This window comes from Colias eurytheme, chromosome 24, assembly GCF_061535395.1.
Source record: "Colias eurytheme isolate Ceu_HAF_F1 chromosome 24, ilColEury1 Martin Lab GWU primary, whole genome shotgun sequence".
Classification (NCBI taxonomy): Eukaryota; Metazoa; Arthropoda; class Insecta; order Lepidoptera; family Pieridae; genus Colias; species Colias eurytheme.
Window position 1 is genome coordinate 6,435,705 of NC_143003.1, and position 19,428 is coordinate 6,455,132.

Here is a 19,428-nt window from a genome sequence, read left to right on the forward strand (position 1 = left end):
CACACCACAGATTGTAGATAACATCTTGATTAAAGGTTTGCTAAACAAAAATAAATATAAACTTATTTGTTATCTGTATATAGAATAGGGAATATCACGGAAATATAGACATACTCAAGAAGCTTAATCTAAACACTGAAGATATCGTCTTATAATGAACTTCTCGTCAGTCGTCAATCCTAGGATTGACGACTGACGAGAAGTTCATTGACCCTAACTCACGTTTTTTATCCCTTTCACACCTAACTTGTTATTGCCACTGTTAATACGAAGTTTTCCCAAGGCTGTATTCTGTATTCTGTAATCCCCCTATGTATTATGTAATATTCTGTGCAAAAGGTTAGATTTTGTAAATGAGTTCGTTGGTAAATTGCCAACAACATCATTCAGAAGCATTGTGGGATGAGACAATTATTATTTAAGCTAAAAAAATTAAGTATCTGAGGCAATCATTAAAAAGTCACACTCCCTGATAATGGGTAGTCACCATAATAAAATTATAGCAACTCTCGGTTTGTCAATATGGCATATGTGTCAAAAAAATTGCGTCGCTTCGAATATTTATATAAGAATGTTGTAGCATATTTAATAAATATTTTCCTAAAATAAAGAATGTATTGTATTGTGCAAAGTGGTAGAAGTGTTTGGAAACCAAATTCTGGCCTATAATTTCACAGGCAAGTGTATATTTACGTTATTTACAATATTCCTCAATACTCATGCATTTACCTGTTTAGAATCATTTTAATAGCAAAAATCGTCAAATGTATCATCAACTAGAGGTCCGCCCAGGCTTCGCCCGTGGGATATATTTCGCAATAAAAGGTAGCCTATGTCTTTTCTCGGGTATCAAAATATCTCCATACCAAATTTCATGCAAATTGGTTCAGTAGTTTAGGCGTGATTAAGTAACAGACAGACAGACAGAGTTACTTTCGCATTTAAAATATTAGTATGGATTTAGTAAGCAATCATGTTGAATAAGTTCTTTTCCTAATACTTTCATCATTTTTCAACAAGTTTTCAATAAACCAATTTAACAAGTAAGGTAACCATGATGACGAGAGTATATTGCTAAAACAATATTATGATGAACATTTAGAGTAGGATGATGATGATTTTTATACAACACACGACATCGGTATTGCACTCAAATGTGGTTTGTTCTTTTTTACATTGTAATTTATACTTTTTAACCGAATATTTTTTTGTTTTACGTATTTAAGCTTTCCAAAAAATGAAGTAAAAAGAAATATATTTGCCTATCAAGTGTAAAATTACTGAGGATTACGACCCAGAAAAAAAAATTGGTTGACTGTAAAGTCGGTTTACTGACGATAGTTGAACGTGACTACGTGATCCGATTGTGCTTCTTTGTCGTTCGTTCCGCGCTCTCGCTTGCACTTCAAGCCTTACATGGAACACCTCAGAGCGAGGTAACGCCGCATGTGTCATGTTTTTTCGTGCGTGCAGCCGGCGCTATCGAATTATAAGACGTTGTCATGTCAAAAAATACTGCTATAAACAGTTTTTCTTTGATGTTTTTGGCTTGAAGTTGACCCGTCGAAGCAACGCGTTTAAAAAGTAGATCTGAGTAACTTACAATTTGATAAACAGCATCTGATGCAAAACTCAACTTTCCTCTATTTACAAAGGATGTTAATGATGTTAAAGGATGTTAATCGGTTCATATCCAAGCTTGTCAAGTGTTATTTAAAACTATCATTCTCTTCCAATTAAAATTGTATGTTGTTTATGTCGTATATTTCGTTGATGTAATTAATACTGTTATAAATATATGTCTTTATTATTTATAGACCATGATTTTTAGTTTTTTCTATTTCGAAAAATCCTAAATTTACAAACCAGCGTGGTCAGTGGTCACCCCACAGAAAGAGACAAAAAACATAACTGACGTCATTCAAGGTCATATTTTCTTGTTACAAGTTAATGTTCATATTGCAATCTCCAGTCATACTGGAATCCAAACTCTTAGGTTTAAATAAATAATTTGGAAAATCCAAAAGTGCACGCCTCATAATTTTTTTTTAATAAATATTTATTAATTATTATTTTTGTTTATTTAATAACAATTAAACCACATCGAATCAGACCCTGAAAAATGAAAGGGTTCTATTCCTGAGCATACTCAAGCGTAAGAGAAAAAAAAGACTCGATTAGTAAAGTATTTCGGTCGCTATCGTGTCAACAAGAAAAAGGATCCGCACATACAGACACACGGACGTCCAAGACAGAACTTTTTTAAACTGTTTTTTAACTAGTTTAAATAACAAAAATGACATCAAAAATATCATGAACGTTAAAAATAGTGTTTTTTCTTAATATGTGTGTGTATGTATTATCTTACAAGTGCAATGTATGATACATAAAGACATTTTAAGTTTGAAAAATCAGATGTTTTGCGCGAAGTGACAGTAGTACCCACCTCAACGCTTCGCTTATGAGGCGTGCAAAAACTGATAGAATGACCGCAAGTAACCCCTGCTTTCCCCAGCCAGCGTGATTGTAAATTTTTCCCCTATTGACGTTCATTAAAAAATCGAGTGTCAGTAGAGTCGAGTCTATATGACAAAAATCATTAATAAAATCCGTTAAACAATTGAAATTTAAACGAGATTCATGCAGATTTGCTTTTCCATTGAAATAACAAAGGTTTTCAACTTTTAAAATAGACTGCCTAACAAGCACGCTCATAATTTTTTCCCATTTTTTGAAGCTAAAAGGGCTGATAGACGTAGGAACTTTAAAACCGCGGTTTTAAAGTTCGCGTACTTACTCGGCTCGACGTCGGTGACACACGCAAGAGCTTGGTCAGTAGCTTCTCGCGTGTCACCGATATCGAATGTCTCTATGTCATCAACAGAGGGAATTTTATGTTATTCAGGAATTAAATATAGACATTTTTAATTTAATAACCAGCACTTATTTTTAAGTAAATAGCATTCTAACAAAATAAATGTTCAAAAATTGAAGGATATATTTTCGTTTTTACTATTATATTTTGAGGGTACTTTACAAAAAAAGAGCGTGTGCGCCGAGCCCACGCGTCAGGAGTGAAACTTCCTTGGCGTGATTCAAAGATACCTTCGCCAATATTCAATTATATTATATTCATTCATATTAATTATATTAAATTATTTTCATAAAACTAAAAGAAGAAGACGAAATTAATTGAACTTTTGCACTTAGTAACACCTATTATAGCTAGACAGGCTAGGCTCGCGGCTCGCGGCGGTGACAGACGTGCGAGCGAAGGCGGGCTACGACTTACGAGTAAAATTTCAAACATGTTGGATCGTCAACGAACTTACTCGACGGTTTTTAAGTACGCGTACTTGGGGTGACACACGAGCGAAAAAGGTCGTCGAGCCACAAGTTCGCGTACTTAACTCGTACGTCGGTCACCCCTTTAAGAAAACGCGTGGTAGCAATTCTAGGTGTCAAATAATTTTTAAGATTGCGACTGAAGGACTTGTATCCATGGTTGTGAATAAATTATAAGACATAGCGCGCACGAGCAACTTTGTCTCCGCAACTATTTTGTCTCTCCACCCATGGGCTAGTATGAAAGTGCGCGCACGTAGCGACGCAACTCCCCATACAATTGATGGGAGAGACAAAATAGTTGCGGAGACAAAGTTGCTCGTGCGCGCCAGCGCTTAAAAAAAAGTGTCAAATATTCAAATAATGGGCATTGGGCAAATGGGCAAATGCAATGGCGGCAGGCGGATGTTTATGTTCATTTCGTGAGTTTGTTCTTATAAGTTTGTTCTTTGAACAAAGCCAAAATTAATAAAAATGGTTGTTAAATATTTGTGCGTGGTTGCAAAAGTGAGTGGCATCCAGGATGTGATATTATATTTTATTCGTAAGTACAAAACACTACCCTTTACCGATTAGACACCTCAAAATAATGAAATTCAGGGAGCATGTTTCAAAAATTTAACCATAATGTCTATTTCATTAAATCTGTCATATTTCAAATCAATATTGAAAACAATTATTGTAAAGTTTTTTAATAAATTAATATTAATTGCTTCAGATCAATGTGGAACTGGAAAAAAATACACAGTAAACTTGGAACTCAAGAACAATGTTTACAGGCTGCTGAGGAGCGAGGAATGATTTCCAAGGATAAAAATGTCGTATTCACAAAACCCCTATGTGTCTGGAAGCTAATGGTCAATTCGGAAGGTTTCGCTGCCGTAAAATTAGTAACTGCAGGTCAAAACCTGTTGCCCGTGCGCAAGGGACTTTTTTCGAAAATGTGCGCCTAAAAATCTCTCTTGTGCTGCATATTATGTATACCTATAGTCTTGGATTATCTTATGAACAGACCCAAATTCAACTAGCCACCGATAATGACCTGGTGCTCTCAGCAAAAACAATAGCAGATTGGTTTAATTACTGCTGAGAGACGATCGTAGTTTATGAATTAGAGCACCAAATGGGTCTTGAGAAAATCGGTGGACCAAACAAAGTTGTACAAATAGATGAATCTAAGTTTGGCATTGGAAAATATAATAGAGGCCGAAATATAGAAGTTCATTGGGTCATAGGAATGATAGAGGATGGTCAAGATGATTTAAGACTAGAAGTCCCGATAATGAGTGATTGGCTGATATATTGGCCACTTATAAAGAAACATGTTCAGGAAGGTTCAATAATACATATATATTGGAGAGCATATTCAAGCCTTTCTGAACATGGTTCCATTCACAAACGTGTGAACCACAGTGATCCTATTAATAAGTTTGTGGCACAAGATGACACACACACAACGCATAGAGAGCCATTGGAGAGAACATTATAAAATGGATTTTACAGGTTGGTTTATTGGTTAATTGAGTATTATTATAAAAGAAAGATAAAGCTCGGTCACAAAGACACTTAGCTATATTATATGTGTATGGATGAATGAATAAATTATTAATTAAAACAAGTTTTTTTTTTACCCTACTGTCATGATAGATATAATATATAACCTAAACACTAAAAATCAATACCTGTCATGTATTGGGACTGCTTTTTCAAAATTCTGTTTTTTAATCATTTCACTTATCTAGTTTCTAACATTTTTTTTAGGTTGAAGAAGACACAGTTAACTACATGGAGCATAAAATCAATAATTAAAAAAAAAAGACCTAAAACATGAAGATTAGAGAATGGTATCCTTCCAAACGAATTTCGAAACAGCCCTCTATTGTATCCAATACTGCCTCATAATGTAGAATTGCATACCAGTTTGTCTTCAACTCAAGTTTACTTATAAAACACAGGGTACACTTGTGAAGCAGTTTGCAGTACGTACATAGTTCAGTAGATAGTAAATGTAGTGAGAAGATAACATTTTATAGCAACAAGGCAATTCAAGTAAATAGGTACTAAAATACAATATATCATATTCATATACATAATATAATAAAATTGTAGAAAAGTGATGTTTGTATAATGAAAATATGTAAAAAAAATTGGTAGGTGTCATTGTAAAATCGTTTCTGAACCCAAAACTGTAGTTAATATTTTTTTTGTCTGTTTATGTTTGTGCGAGCTAATCTCAGAAACGGCTTATCCGATTTAGATACGGTTTTCTCTAATATATTGTGGTAAGCTTTATTTAACATAAATTAGTGTTTATTTCATGTCAATCGGTTCATAAATAATAAAAAGGTTATGACTATTTAAGGAAGCAGAAGCACGGCAAACATTTTCTAAGGCATTCTATTGTACCTACAGTGTTATTCCTTGACATGTCCGATGATCATATCGAGAGTCCTCAAGGGTGGGGGGTAAGTTGGGTTTTTTGGAGGGGGGAGTGGGAAAAAAACCCTATCATCATCATAATGCTAAAAATAATTCCACTTTATCAAATGTGTAGGAATTAAAAGCAGCTTACGAATATACTACGAATATAATATATTACGAAAATACGTGAAGCTGAACTCCTCGGTTCGAGTCTTGGTGATGGTGAAGTTACTATCAAAGAGATAGTCAGCGACATGCACCAGCTTGAAGTGCTACCTTTGCTTGCTGAAACTATGGTAAGTCAAATCCTACTAATTTAATTTATCCATACTAATATTATAAATGCGAAAGTAACTCTGTCTGTCTGTCTGTTACTCAATCACGCCTAAACTACTGAACCATTTTGCATGAAATTTGGTATGGAGATATTTGGATACCCGAGAAAGGACATAGGCTACCTTTTATTGCGAAATACCACGGGCGAAGCCGGGGCGGACCTCTAGTAATATAATAAATGCGAAAGTTTGTGCGGATGGATGTATGTGTATGTGTAGGTGTGTGTTTGTTGCTCTTTCACGCAAATACTACAGAACCGATTACAATGAAATTTATCACAAATATAGATGGTAACTTGGATTAACACATAGGATAGGTTTTATCCCGGAAATCCCTCGGAAACAGGAACTATGCGGGTTTTCCTTTGAAAACGCGGGCGAAGCCGCGGGCGGAAATCTAGTATTATAAATGCGAAAGTTTTGTGTATGTTTGTTACTCTTTCACGCAAATACTACTGAACCAATTACAATGAAATTTATCACACATGTAGATGGTAACTTGGATTAACACATAGGATAGGTTTTATCTCGGAAATCCCACGGGAAAGGAACTAGCGGATTTTTCTTCAAATATGCGAGCGAAACCGCGGGTGGAAAGCTGGTGGCAATATAATATGAAGCATTTTAACCCATATGAATATTTAAATAAATAGCAAAATGCCTAAAGTAATATATTTCCGGTTTTAACAACATTCATTATTTGACTCATTATAATTTTAACTTTTATAGGTTATTTTTTTAGTTACCTAACGGGAAATATTTTGTTGTTATTTATTTTTACTGTCTAAAGGTACAAACCTATTAAAATTAACTCATAAAATATGTACTATTGTAAATTAAACCAATATTTACTTATAAGAGAATGATGTACATAATTGACTTGAAGGACTACACTTATTTTTATCCGGCTCGAAGGACCACGCACAAGTTCCACAACGAAAAACAAAACATAGTTGTCAATTTAAACATCCAAATAACGATGAATATTCATAAATATATTAACACAACTAGTGGTCCGCCCCGTCTTTGCCCGTGGTACCTACATGTTTAAACTATCCTATCTCTCAAGTTGGATCGAACTGCACATGGTGTGCGAATTTTATTATAATCGGTTAAGTGGTTTAGGAGTCCATTGAGGACAAACATTGTGACACGAGATTTATATAATATACTAGCGGTCCGCCCCGGCTTCGCCCGTGGTACATATGAAAAATAGATGTTGCCCGATTCTCAGACTTACCCGATATGCACAGAAAATTTCATGAGAATCGGTCCACCCGTTTCGGAGGAGTATGCAGACTAACATTGTGACACGAGAATTTTATATATAAGATTAACACAATTATTTTTCAGGAATGGATAAGCGCTAACATTCTACCATGTCCGAGCACTATGAATCCAGATCTGCAATTAACTGATAAGTTTGTGAACGACTTGAACACTGCGGCGGCCATCTTTACTGAGATTTGTCATAAGTGCTTGCTATTCTTGCATCTAGAGGTCAGATTTTTTGTTATTTAGTTCTCCGCATCAATACAATCTGTTAGGTTTGTAATTAAAATTAAATTATTATTAGAAGTTTACCAATTAAAGTTTTAATTACCAATTAAATATGGATAAAAGAGAGAGAGAATTTGTTGATTACGATTTAAAAAAAGAAGTGTTTGCCGAGCCTTATTCCATGTCGTGTCGGTATTGCCATGACGTGACTTTGAAACTTTACTCTCAACGCGCCCAAGTTTCACTTCAATTGAGTTGTACTGAGGACAACGAAAGGATTTCAACAAATTTCTTTAAGTTATACATGCTTGAAAAAAAAAGAGAAATTTATCTTCCAAAAAAAACATTACAGATGCGCATCGAATGCTTCCACTACTTGGTGGCGGGTGGTACAGCGCGACTAGCTGCCAGTCTGCAGTCAGAATTTAGCGAGATTGGAGCCGCAACGTCTTGCTGTGAGATAATACACAACACACACACAAACATTCACATGCACCAAACACCAAACTTTCATACTTTCAAATTCATACATACGCACACGCACACACACGTGATTACAATAAAATTTCATACACACCACTCATAGTTTGAGTTTTACACACACATATAGAGCACAACACAACGCATTGAGTGCTTCTGCTACCTGGAACCACCAAACTCCAATATACACAGACACATACAGTTTGCATATCAAACTTTCATTAACACACATACACAAATCCAATCCACACACACACACACGCATTAATCTCACAGATACAAATTATATTCACTCATAACAATACAATAGCATTTACACTCGCCCATACGTTATTGTGGAGCCAATTTAATAGGCAACATTTGATGTCTATCGATTTTATCTTCGTAGAGAGGTAACCTGCTAAAACATCGAATAAAGTGAATTAATCGATACGGACTTGAAACATATGGCAATTGTAAAATTCATCAGCAAATCCCTGTCCAAGTAATATATTATTTTCTTTCGTAAATTCAAGGAGCAAAATGAAACAAGTATCTACATAATTAAAAAAAATGCGTTTATTCAGGTGTACTTTATAGATATAATAATAATAAATAAAATTCTGTTTTATTATAAACACAACGCATTTATTAATTTCGAAACGTGACGAGTGACGAGAAACGTCTCTTTTATTTAAAAAGTAAAAGGTTAATTATTGACACCTCATTGTAGCGACGGCAGTTCTTTAAATCTGTAATTGTTTATTATGTTTGGAATGATTATCGGTCATTATTATTATAAATATTTAATTGTTATTGAAAAAAGTTAAACAAATGTACAGTTCTAACAAAACGAAATAACATATTATTATTCTATGCCGTCGTTACTAGGTTACGTTGTTGAATTTTGTTGAACTGTCATATGTTGCCTATTAAAATGACTACTATAACATTTACATTCGCTTTTCACACCCATGGGGATGGTTAATGGTTATGTCGGTAACTAAGTATCTTATTTATTCTTTTTGTTGATGTTGCCGTAATTATAAGTCTGTAGCCAAAACATACTATTGTTTTTACTTCATTTAAATTTTACATGAAATTTTAATGAACGGTCTATGTAAACTGTATTAAACAATTATTACGTGTAGAATGAATACTTTTAATGTTATCCAACACAACACTCTCGCTCGTGTTACAGTACATAATGAACGGCATCAGCGAGAAGATGTCCGCCGCGGTAGTATGGCGCTGGCAATCAGAGCGCGGGGCCACAGCAAACAGCGTGTGGTGCGCAGCTCGCGGGTGGTGCTGATGCGAGACTCGCAGCGCTGAGACGCTGTCTCGAAGCGCTGAGACGCTGTCTCGCAGCGCTGAGACGCTGTCTCGCAGCACTGCAACGCTGTCTCGCAGCACTGCGACCCCCGCACGACGGGCTCCACGCTGCCCAGGCGTACTTGGACCTGCTGGTGTGCACACCCGAGGTGAGGCTCTATGGAGCTATATGGGAGTGTAAAAATGGTGACCAAAATGTGTTAACTGCACCTACTTGCGTGGTTATGTGAGTTTATGCTAGAATTATACGTCACTGTTGCGACGAGCTGCACGCTGCGCATGCGTACACGTTGCTGGCACGTGCGGCGGCACGCAATGCACGATTTTATGTTGCTAACACGTTCGGCGGCACGCAGGGTACGGTTTTATGTTGCTAACACGTTCGGCGGCACGCAAGGTACGATTTTATGTTGCTAACACATTCGGCGGCACGCAAGGTACGATTTTATGTTGCTAACACGTTACGCGGCACGCAATGCACGATTTTATGTTGCTAACACGTTCGGCGGCACGCAAGGTACGATTTTATGTTGCTAACACGTTCGGCGGCACGCAAGGTACGATTTTATGTTGCTAACACGTTACGCGGCACGCAATGTACGATTTTATGTTGCTAACACATTCGGCGGCACGCAAGGTACGATTTTATGTTGCTAACACGTTACGCGGCACGCAAGGTACGATTTTATGTTGCTAACACGTTCGGCGGCACGCAAGGTACGATTTTATGTTGCTAACACGTTACGCGGCACGCAATGTACGATTTTATGTTGCTAACACGTTCGGTGGCACGCAAGGTACGATTTTATGTTGCTAACACGTTACGCGGCACGCAATGTACGATTTTATGTTGCTAAAACATTCGGCGGCACGCAAGGTACGATTTAATGTTGCTAACACGTTCGGCGGCACGCAAGGTACGATTTTATGTTGCTAACACGTTACGCGGCACGCAATGTACGATTTTATGTTGCTAACACATTCGGCGGCACGCAAGGTACGTTTTTATGTTGCAAACACGTTCGGCGGCACGCAAGGTACGATTTTATGTTGCTGACACGTTCGGCGGCACGCAAGGTACGATTTTATGTTGCTAACACGTTACGCGGCACGCAATGTACGATTTTATGTTGCTCACACGTTCGGCGGCACGCAAGGTACGATTTTATGTTGCTAACACGTTACGCGGCACGCAATGTACGATTTTATGTTGCTAACTCATTCGGCGGCACGCAAGGTACGATTTTATATTGCTTACACGTTCGGCGGCACGCAAGGTACGATTTTATGTTGCTAACACGTTACGCGGCACGCCATGTACGATTTTATGTTGCTAACACATTCGGCGGCACGCAAGGTACGATTTTATGTTGCTAACACGTTCGGCGGCACGCAAGGTACGATTTTATGTTGCTAACACGTTCGGCGGCACGCAAGGTACGATTTTATGTTGCTAACACGTTCGGCGGCACGCAAGGTACGATTTTATGTTGCTAACACGTTACGCGGCACGCAAGGTACGATTTTATGTTGCTAACACGTTCGGCGGCACGCAAGGTACGATTTTATGTTGCTAACACGTTACGCGGCACGCAATGTACGATTTTATGTTGCTAACACGTTCGGCGGCACGCAAGGTACGATTTTATGTTGCTAACACGTTACGCGGCACGCAATGTACGATTTTATGTTGCTAACAGGTTCGGTGGCACGCAAGGTACGATTTTATGTTGCTAACACGTTACGCGGCACGCAATGTACGATTTTATGTTGCTAACTCATTCGGCGGCACGCAAGGTACGATTTTATATTGCTTACACGTTCGGCGGCACGCAAGGTACGATTTTATGTTGCTAACACGTTACGCGGCACGCCATGTACGATTTTATGTTGCTAACACATTCGGCGGCACGCAAGGTACGATTTTATGTTGCTAACACGTTCGGCGGCACGCAAGGTACGATTTTATGTTGCTAACACGTTCGGCGGCACGCAAGGTACGATTTTATGTTGCTAACACGTTCGGCGGCACGCAAGGTACGATTTTATGTTGCTAACACGTTCGGCGGCACGCAAGGTACGATTTTATGTTGCTAACACGTTACGCGGCGCGCAATGTACGATTTTATGTTGCTAACACGTTACGCGGCACGCAATGTACGATTTTATGTTGCTCACACGTTCGGCGGCACGCAAGGTACGATTTTATGTTGCTAACACGTTCGGCGGCACGCAAGGTACGATTTTATGTTGCTAACACGTTCGGCGGCACGCAAGGTACGATTTTATGTTGCTAACAAGTTACGCGGCACGCAATGTACGATTTTATGTTGCTAACACGTTCGGCGGCACGCAAGGTACGATTTTATGTTGCTAACACGTTACGTGGCACGCAATGTACGATTTTATGTTGCTAACACGTTCGACGGCACGCAAGGTACGATTTTATGTTGCTAACACGTTACGCGGCACGCAATGTACAATTTTATGTTGCTTACACGTTACGCGGCACGCAATGTACGATTTTATGTTGCTAACAGGTTCGGTGGCACGCAAGGTACGATTTTATGTTGCTTACACGTTACGCGGCACGCAATGTACGATTTTATGTTGCTAACACGTTACGCGGCACGCAATGTACAATTTTATGTTGCTTACACGTTACGCGGCACGCAATGTACGATTTTATGTTGCTAACAGGTTCGGTGGCACGCAAGGTACGATTTTATGTTGCTTACACGTTACGCGGCACGCAATGTACGATTTTATGTTGCTAACACATTCGGCGGCACGCAAGGTACGATTTTATATTGCTTACACGTTCGGCGGCACGCAAGGTACGATTTTATGTTGCTAACACGTTACGCGGCACGCCATGTACGATTTTATGTTGCTAACACATTCGGCGGCACGCAAGGTACGATTTTATGTTGCTAACACGTTCGGCGGCACGCAAGGTACGATTTTATGTTGCTAACACGTTCGGCGGCACGCAAGGTACGATTTTATGTTGCTAACACGTTCGGCGGCACGCAAGGTACGATTTTATGTTGCTAACACGTTACGCGGCACGCAAGGTACGATTTTATGTTGCTTACACGTTACGCGGCACGCAATGTACGATTTTATGTTGCTAACACATTCGGCGGCACGCAAGGTACGATTTTATGTTGCTCACACGTTCGGCGGCACGCAAGGTACGATTTTATGTTGCTAACACGTTCGGCGGCACGCAAGGTACGATTTTATGTTGCTAACACGTTACGTGGCACGCAATGTACGATTTTATGTTGCTAACACGTTCGACGGCACGCAAGGTACGATTTTATGTTGCTAACACGTTACGCGGCACGCAATGTACAATTTTATGTTGCTTACACGTTCGGCGGCACGCAAGGTACGATTTTATGTTGCTAACACGTTACGCGGCACGCAATGTACGATTTTATGTTGCTAAGAGGTTCGGTGGCACGCAAGGTACGATTTTATGTTGCTAACACGTTACGCGGCACGCAATGTACGATTTTATGTTGCTTACACATTCGGCGGCACGCAATGCACGATTTTATGTTGTTAACACGTTCGGCGGCACGCAAGGTACGATTTTATGTTGCTAACACGTTCGGCGGCACGCAAGGTAAGATTTTATGTTGCTAACACGTTCGGCGGCACGCAAGGTACGATTTTATGTTGCTAACACGTTACGCGGCACGCAATGTACGATTTTATGTTGCTCACACGTTCGGCGGCACGCAAGGTACGATTTTATGTTGCTAACACGTTCGGCGGCACGCAAGGTACGATTTTATGTTGCTAACACGTTCGGCGGCACGCAAGGTACGATTTTATGTTGCTAACAAGTTACGCGGCACGCAATGTACGATTTTATGTTGCTAACACGTTCGGCGGCACGCAAGGTACGATTTTATGTTGCTAACACGTTACGTGGCACGCAATGTACGATTTTATGTTGCTAACACGTTCGACGGCACGCAAGGTACGATTTTATGTTGCTAACACGTTACGCGGCACGCAATGTACAATTTTATGTTGCTTACACGTTACGCGGCACGCAATGTACGATTTTATGTTGCTAACAGGTTCGGTGGCACGCAAGGTACGATTTTATGTTGCTTACACGTTACGCGGCACGCAATGTACGATTTTATGTTGCAAACACATTCGGCGGCACGCAAGGTACGATTTTATATTGCTTACACGTTCGGCGGCACGCAAGGTACGATTTTATGTTGCTAACACGTTACGCGGCACGCCATGTACGATTTTATGTTGCTAACACATTCGGCGGCACGCAAGGTACGATTTTATGTTGCTAACACGTTCGGCGGCACGCAAGGTACGATTTTATGTTGCTAACACGTTCGGCGGCACGCAAGGTACGATTTTATGTTGCTAACACGTTCGGCGGCACGCAAGGTACGATTTTATGTTGCTAACACGTTACGCGGCACGCAATGTACGATTTTATGTTGCTGACACGTTCGGCGGCACGCAAGGTACGATTTTATGTTGCTAACACGTTACGCGGCACGCAATGTACGATTTTATGTTGCTAACAGGTTCGGTGGCACGCAAGGTACGATTTTATGTTGCTAACACGTTCGGCGGCACGCAAGGTACGATTTTATGTTGCTAACACGTTCGGCGGCACGCAAGGTACGATTTTATGTTGCTAACAAGTTACGCGGCACGCAATGTACGATTTTATATTGCTTACACATTCGGCGGCACGCAAGGTACGATTTTATATTGCTTACACGTTCGGCGGCACGCAAGGTACGATTTTATGTTGCTAACACGTTACGCGGCACGCCATGTACGATTTTATGTTGCTAACACGTTCGGCGGCACGCAAGGTACGATTTTATGTTGCTAACACGTTCGGCGGCACGCAAGGTACGATTTTATGTTGCTAACAAGTTACGCGGCACGCAATGTACGATTTTATGTTGCTAACACGTTCGGCGGCACGCAAGGTACGATTTTATGTTGCTAACACGTTACGTGGCACGCAATGTACGATTTTATGTTGCTAACACGTTCGACGGCACGCAAGGTACGATTTTATGTTGCTAACACGTTACGCGGCACGCAATGTACAATTTTATGTTGCTTACACGTTACGCGGCACGCAATGTACGATTTTATGTTGCTAACAGGTTCGGTGGCACGCAAGGTACGATTTTATGTTGCTAACACGTTACGCGGCACGCAATGTACGATTTTATGTTGCTAACACGTTCGGCGGCACGCAAGGTACGATTTTATGTTGCTAACACGTTCGGCGGCACGCAAGGTACGATTTTATGTTGCTAACACGTTACGCGGCACGCAAGGTACGATTTTATGTTGCTTACACGTTACGCGGCACGCAATGTACGATTTTATGTTGCTAACACATTCGGCGGCACGCAAGGTACGATTTTATGTTGCTCACACGTTCGGCGGCACGCAAGGTACGATTTTATGTTGCTAACACGTTCGGCGGCACGCAAGGTACGATTTTATGTTGCTAACACGTTACGTGGCACGCAATGTACGATTTTATGTTGCTAACACGTTCGACGGCACGCAAGGTACGATTTTATGTTGCTAACACGTTACGCGGCACGCAATGTACAATTTTATGTTGCTTACACGTTCGGCGGCACGCAAGGTACGATTTTATGTTGCTAACACGTTACGCGGCACGCAATGTACGATTTTATGTTGCTAAGAGGTTCGGTGGCACGCAAGGTACGATTTTATGTTGCTAACACGTTACGCGGCACGCAATGTACGATTTTATGTTGCTTACACATTCGGCGGCACGCAATGCACGATTTTATGTTGTTAACACGTTCGGCGGCACGCAAGGTACGATTTTATGTTGCTAACACGTTCGGCGGCACGCAAGGTAAGATTTTATGTTGCTAACACGTTCGGCGGCACGCAAGGTACGATTTTATGTTGCTAACACGTTACGCGGCACGCAATGTACGATTTTATGTTGCTCACACGTTCGGCGGCACGCAAGGTACGATTTTATGTTGCTAACACGTTCGGCGGCACGCAAGGTACGATTTTATGTTGCTAACACGTTCGGCGGCACGCAAGGTACGATTTTATGTTGCTAACAAGTTACGCGGCACGCAATGTACGATTTTATGTTGCTAACACGTTCGGCGGCACGCAAGGTACGATTTTATGTTGCTAACACGTTACGTGGCACGCAATGTACGATTTTATGTTGCTAACACGTTCGACGGCACGCAAGGTACGATTTTATGTTGCTAACACGTTACGCGGCACGCAATGTACAATTTTATGTTGCTTACACGTTACGCGGCACGCAATGTACGATTTTATGTTGCTAACAGGTTCGGTGGCACGCAAGGTACGATTTTATGTTGCTTACACGTTACGCGGCACGCAATGTACGATTTTATGTTGCTAACACATTCGGCGGCACGCAAGGTACGATTTTATATTGCTTACACGTTCGGCGGCACGCAATGTACGATTTTATGTTGCTAACACATTCGGCGGCACGCAAGGTACGATTTTATGTTGCTAACACGTTCGGCGGCACGCAAGGTACGATTTTATGTTGCTTACACGTTACGCGGCACGCAAGGTACGATTTTATGTTGCTAACACGTTACGCGGCACGCAATGTACGATTTTATGTTGCTAACACATTCGGCGGCACGCAAGGTACGATTTTATGTTGCTTACACTTTACGCGGCACGCAAGGTATGATTTTATGTTGCTAACACGTTCGGCGGCACGCAAGGTACGATTTTATGTTGCTAACACGTTCGGCGGCACGCAAGGTACGATTTTATGTTGCTAACACGTTACGCGTCACGCAATGTACGATTTTATGTTGCTTACACATTCGGCGGCACGCAAGGTACGATTTTACGTTGCTAACACGTTACGCGGCACGCAAGGTACGATTTTATGTTGCTAACACGTTTGGCGGCACGCAAGGTACGATTTTATGTTGCTAACACGTTACGCGACACGCAATGTACGATTTTATGTTGCTAACACGTTCGGCGGCACGAGAGGTACGATTTTATGTTGCTAACACGTTACGCGGCACGCAATGTACGATTTTATGTTGCTTACACATTCGGCGGCACGCAAGGTAGGATTTTATGTTGCTTATACAATGTACGATTTTATGTTGCTGACACGTTCGGCGGCACGCAAGGTACGATTTTATGTTGCTAACACGTTACGCGGCACGCAATGTACGATTTTATGTTGCTAACAGGTTCGGTGGCACGCAAGGTACGATTTTATGTTGCTAACACGTTCGGCGGCACGCAAGGTACGATTTTATGTTGCTAACACGTTCGGCGGCACGCAAGGTACGATTTTATGTTGCTAACAAGTTACGCGGCACGCAATGTACGATTTTATGTTGCTAACACGTTCGGCGGCACGCAAGGTACGATTTTATGTTGCTAACACGTTACGTGGCACGCAATGTACGATTTTATGTTGCTAACACGTTCGACGGCACGCAAGGTACGATTTTATGTTGCTAACACGTTACGCGGCACGCAATGTACAATTTTATGTTGCTTACACGTTACGCGGCACGCAATGTACGATTTTATGTTGCTAACAGGTTCGGTGGCACGCAAGGTACGATTTTATGTTGCTTACACGTTACGCGGCACGCAATGTACGATTTTATGTTGCTAACACATTCGGCGGCACGCAAGGTACGATTTTATATTGCTTACACGTTCGGCGGCACGCAAGGTACGATTTTATGTTGCTAACACGTTACGCGGCACGCCATGTACGATTTTATGTTGCTAACACATTCGGCGGCACGCAAGGTACGATTTTATGTTGCTAACACGTTCGGCGGCACGCAAGGTACGATTTTATGTTGCTAACACGTTCGGCGGCACGCAAGGTACGATTTTATGTTGCTAACACGTTCGGCGGCACGCAAGGTACGATTTTATGTTGCTAACACGTTCGGCGGCACGCAAGGTACGATTTTATGTTGCTAACACGTTACGCGGCACGCAATGTACGATTTTATGTTGCTAACACGTTCGGCGGCTTGCAAGGTACGATTTTATGTTGCTTACACATTCGGCGGCACGCAAGGTACGATTTTATGTTGCTCACACGTTCGGCGGCACGCAAGGTACGATTTTATGTTGCTTACACGTTCGGCGGCACGCAAGGTACGATTTTATGTTGCTAACACGTTCGGCGGCACGCAATGTACGATTTTATGTTGCTAACACGTTCGGCGGCACGCAAGGTACGATTTTATGTTGCTAACACGTTCGGCGGCACGCAAGGTACGATTTTATGTTGCTAACACGTTCGGCGGCACGCAAGGTACGATTTTATGTTGCTAACACGTTACGCGGCGCGCAATGTACGATTTTATGTTGCTAACACGTTACGCGGCACGCAATGTACGATTTTATGTTGCTCACACGTTCGGCGGCACGCAAGGTACGATTTTATGTTGCTAACACGTTCGGCGGCACGCAAGGTACGATTTTATGTTGCTAACACGTTCGGCGGCACGCAAGGTACGATTTTATGTTGCTAACACGTTCGGCGGCACGCAAGGTACGATTTTATGTTGCTAACACGTTACGCGGCACGCAAGGTACGATTTTATGTTGCTTACACGTTACGCGGCACGCAATGTACGATTTTATGTTGCTAACACATTCGGCGGCACGCAAGGTACGATTTTATGTTGCTCACACGTTCGGCGGCACGCAAGGTACGATTTTATGTTGCTAACACGTTCGGCGGCACGCAAGGTACGATTTTATGTTGCTAACACGTTACGTGGCACGCAATGTACGATTTTATGTTGCTAACACGTTCGACGGCACGCAAGGTACGATTTTATGTTGCTAACACGTTACGCGGCACGCAATGTACAATTTTATGTTGCTTACACGTTCGGCGGCACGCAAGGTACGATTTTATGTTGCTAACACGTTACGCGGCACGCAATGTACGATTTTATGTTGCTAAGAGGTTCGGTGGCACGCAAGGTACGATTTTATGTTGCTAACACGTTACGCGGCACGCAATGTACGATTTTATGTTGCTTACACATTCGGCGGCACGCAATGCACGATTTTATGTTGTTAACACGTTCGGCGGCACGCAAGGTACGATTTTATGTTGCTAACACGTTCGGCGGCACGCAAGGTAAGATTTTATGTTGCTAACACGTTCGGCGGCACGCAAGGTACGATTTTATGTTGCTAACACGTTACGCGGCACGCAATGTACGATTTTATGTTGCTCACACGTTCGGCGGCACGCAAGGTACGATTTTATGTTGCTAACACGTTCGGCGGCACGCAAGGTACGATTTTATGTTGCTAACACGTTCGGCGGCACGCAAGGTACGATTTTATGTTGCTAACAAGTTACGCGGCACGCAATGTACGATTTTATGTTGCTAACACGTTCGGCGGCACGCAAGGTACGATTTTATGTTGCTAACACGTTACGTGGCACGCAATGTACGATTTTATGTTGCTAACACGTTCGACGGCACGCAAGGTACGATTTTATGTTGCTAACACGTTACGCGGCACGCAATGTACAATTTTATGTTGCTTACACGTTACGCGGCACGCAATGTACGATTTTATGTTGCTAACAGGTTCGGTGGCACGCAAGGTACGATTTTATGTTGCTTACACGTTACGCGGCACGCAATGTACGATTTTATGTTGCTAACACATTCGGCGGCACGCAAGGTACGATTTTATATTGCTTACACGTTCGGCGGCACGCAAGGTACGATTTTATGTTGCTAACACGTTACGCGGCATGCCATGTACGATTTTATGTTGCTAACACATTCGGCGGCACGCAAGGTACGATTTTATGTTGCTAACACGTTCGGCGGCACGCAAGGTACGATTTTATGTTGCTAACACGTTCGGCGGCACGCAAGGTACGATTTTATGTTGCTAACACGTTCGGCGGCACGCAAGGTACGATTTT

The 19,428-nt window shown here is 41.5% G+C and overlaps 1 long non-coding RNA gene and 1 pseudogene across 2 annotated transcripts in view; both read left to right on the plus strand.

The window, feature by feature from the left end:
* The first annotated feature begins 4,067 nt into the window (after nt 1–4,067).
* LOC149898017 (uncharacterized) lies at nt 4,068–5,814 on the plus strand (annotated as a pseudogene). The gene is made up of 2 exons (XR_016458109.1): nt 4,068–4,848; nt 5,107–5,814. The product of XR_016458109.1 is annotated as an uncharacterized LOC149898017 (transcript).
* Nucleotides 5,815–7,983: 2,169 nt separating this feature from the next.
* LOC149898018 (uncharacterized) overlaps nt 7,984–19,428 on the plus strand; it is a 30,183-nt gene continuing 18,738 nt past the window's right edge. The window contains exons 1-2 of the long non-coding RNA XR_016458122.1: nt 7,984–8,056; nt 9,262–9,544. This is a non-coding gene — a long non-coding RNA (uncharacterized LOC149898018). The remainder of the gene's footprint in view (nt 8,057–9,261; nt 9,545–19,428) is intronic.